The sequence below is a fragment of the Geospiza fortis genome, unplaced genomic scaffold (assembly GCF_000277835.1).
Source record: "Geospiza fortis unplaced genomic scaffold, GeoFor_1.0 scaffold40, whole genome shotgun sequence".
In the NCBI taxonomy this organism is placed as follows: domain Eukaryota; kingdom Metazoa; phylum Chordata; class Aves; order Passeriformes; family Thraupidae; genus Geospiza; species Geospiza fortis.
This window is the reverse complement of record NW_005054297.1, coordinates 22,907,318-22,910,839: the sequence shown is the minus strand read 5'-3', so window position 1 is coordinate 22,910,839 and position 3,522 is coordinate 22,907,318.

The window sequence follows — 3,522 nt, the reverse complement described above, 5'->3', positions numbered from 1 at the left end:
CCTGGCTGTCTCCTCCCCAGCATGGCAGACTGAAAAGCAGAAAAAGCCCTGGCTCTGTGCAACCCCTGCTCAGCAATAACAGAAACATCTCCCCATTATCAGCCCTGTGTTCAGTACAAACCCAAAACACAGCCCCATGCCAGCCACTGGGAAGAAAATTAACTCCACCCCAGCCAAAACCAGCACACTGGTATATATTAGAAAAAGGGGGGTGAGTGGCAGTGAGCTGAGAGAGCTGGTAACCTGCAGTATTTGGAGATGGATCAGATCTGCCATTATCCCTCTTAATTGTCATGCGTGACTGAAAAGCAGTGGAGTTTGGCTTGCAAGATGATGGCTTTATTACAATTGTTTATTTTCATTTCAATGTCTTTTTGACATGTCTAATAATTTTTTTCTATAAAGTTGGTTGGGTTGAGGGTTTTTTGGAGAGTTGGGTTTGTTTAGGATTATTTGGGTATTTTTGGCGGGGGGCATTTTTGTTGGATTTTTTGGTTCTTTTTTTGTTTATTTGTTTGTTTTTGTTGAGCTCTCAGTTTGGGAAAAAAGATGGAAAACATACTAAAAAATTGAAGGAATTATCTACATTGATACCTGAGCTAAAGCTATACAAGTTAGAAATCATTTAATTCATATCAAGTAGGGATATCTGTCTGGAGCTTTGAACCTGAGAAATGGGAAAACTTCCCCAGAATTCTGCACTACATGGTGTACTGAAGCCCTTATGAAATCTATTTCATTATGATTCTGTTTAGTGGAAGACTTGAATGCGTGCAATGTTATGATACAACAGCTGCTATTGCCTGCAATTCCCACAAAACATGTCTTTTATAACAGAATCGTTTCATTGAATTACTAATCAATACAACTTGGTGTCAGACCATACATAATAGAAATAATCTACTGTTTGAGAATTTCTCTCCAAATGGCAGCTTACTAAGAAAAGAGGCTGCTCAGAATTGTGGTGTTTGTTTCCAACCACCAATAACATCAAACTCACAGTTTATAAAATCTGCAAAGAATTAAGAAAGCTCGGAGCTTTCTTAACCTTCAAAAGAAGAATTCATTACATTTCAAAAGCAATGCTTTTGTGATTCACTGCTACTAAGATCCTTAACTTCCAGTTACCAATTTGTGATATATACCACAAACTTTATATGGCTAATGGCAGTAGTCTTGCTATCATTCTCTGTGGCAGACAGCACTCCTATTCCCCAGGACCCCACTTTGAAAATCAGAGTCTGGCAGAACTCTGCAATGTTATTTAATGTATAAATTTATCTACTGGACTGGTCTTTTCCAGTAATTATTCATGGACCTTTTATGCATTTATGTAAAATGAGGCAGGCCACTCTTTCTGGAACAGTGACTAAGCTAAGGAACAAAAAACATATCCTGGTTTTAGCATTTAGTAACTGTTGTACATCCACACTTTTCCATGTAACCAATTCCGAGTGTCTTTTTTTATTTGACTGTGCAACTTCATAAGGCTTTATCTTGTGCAAATTTGACATGTTGGCTTTATTTAACCTCTCTAATGCTTTACAAATGCTTCATATCTTCAGCAGTTAGGTTTTGTTTAATTTTGAACAACATGGCAGAATATATCCTGAAAAGAGTTGTGTCAAACTTATTGAAGGTTTATAGCTGATAAATGATACTGAATTGATAATACTCAAGTTGCTGGTTATTTGCTAAACTGTCAACAGTTTATCACTAAATAACAAAATTCCTAAGAAATACAAAAATCTAATTAATCTACAGTTGTAAAATTTTCCTTTTTTTTATCTCAAAGTCACTGTGGTTCTTGTTCAGACGGACAATTTCATCAAATTAACTCCACTAAAACTCTTTCAGAAAAATAACTCAGCATCTGAAATTGTGGGTGTTTACAACATTCATTTTTTCAGCATAACAGAAATTGCAGCAACGTATTTCAGTTTTCTCTGCCCTAGATTCAGGAAATGATGCAAGTTTAATTTCTGTTTGAAATGCTCAGAAATATGGCACCTTGGAAAAGGAGATTTTCCAGACCTGAGACTGGTCTGAGTATATGACTACTCATACTTTTGTCTGGCTCAAAATACAGGTAAGTTTCTCTGAAAAGTAATTTAAAATATATATATTGCTTTTTAAATGGCAAAACCATGCTCAGAATCATTCCATTTCTTCTTCTACTTAAATGAAACACCCACGTAACAGACCATCCCATCCACTATTTTAATGAGATCTAAATCTGTCAAGGATTGTCAACACTCATCAGTGTGGATATTTTGAGGACTTGTAGGTGCAAAAGAAGTTAATTTTTTCTAGACAAAAGCAGTATTAATAATACAACATAGTTCATAAGCATTGACTGGTACTCATTATCAGAAAGGGCAGCTGGTAAAAGAATCATTCTACATTCCAATCTTCAGGACATTGGTAGAATCCAGACCAGTACAAAATAATGAGCTTGCTTGCTGTTGCTGTGTGGGAAAAGAGAAGAGGAGCTAGAGGTGATACTGCAGGAATTAAACAGACTAAGTAGGCATGACAGGAGTATGGGGGCTAAATGTAATGACAGGAACTTCATAACACATTCTTCATAAAAGTGACAGGAAAAGCAAAGGAGGCGAACAGCACTCTGCCAAAAGCATCTATTCAAATGCTGAAACACTGAAGGATAATTTTTGGTAGGACATGCATGGCTAAACTGCTGGCTTAAAAAAAGAATAATTGAGAATTACAGGAAGAATGGTACTAAAGACTGGAGATCACGAACACAAAACAGTGAAGTTTAAGCAATCATAATCTAAGTTGCAACAGCATATATTAAGTACTCCCTAGAGGTACTTGTTTGATTAAAGTACTTTTAAAACAGTCTCAGAAATTAGGAAGAATTTAAAATCCTGTACTTCAGTTCCTTTTTGTCAGCTCTGAGGTTAAATATATACACACTATAAATATTTAGGGCATAACTTTATATTCATCATAATGTATGCTAAACTGTGCCCTTTGGATTATTCCTTGCAGTGACCACCTCATTAATCCAGAATTTCTCTTCAAATCCTGCAGTGCTGGCGTGGTGTCAGAAGGGAGAAAGAGCTTAAAATAAAGTAAGGGAGATCTGGCCAGGCATCTTCAGCCACACATTGAGTTCCTACCTTCTCAGATGAAAGCTAGGGAAGGTGTGTCTTGGATTCCACCAGGACACCCCAGGACTCTGATATGCAGTACTAATAAATGTGCTGTAGGGCTTGAGACACTGCATGAGCTTTCTGTAAGGGTCAATGGCCAGATCCGAAGTAACAGTGCAGGAAACAGCAAAGGCTTTGTTCAGAGATGACCGTCTAAATGCAAGGTCAGGATGGGAAAAGAAATTACATGGAGCTGGAAGGCTTCACTGGAGCAAAGGTGTTGCTTGTGTTGAGAGTATTCTGTTTAGAAAGACAAGTTACTTTCTGCCAGCTGGCATTTTCCAACACTTTCCTTAATCAAAGCATGACCGAGTTTGCTGTTACCTGAAGCCTAGAGTACATC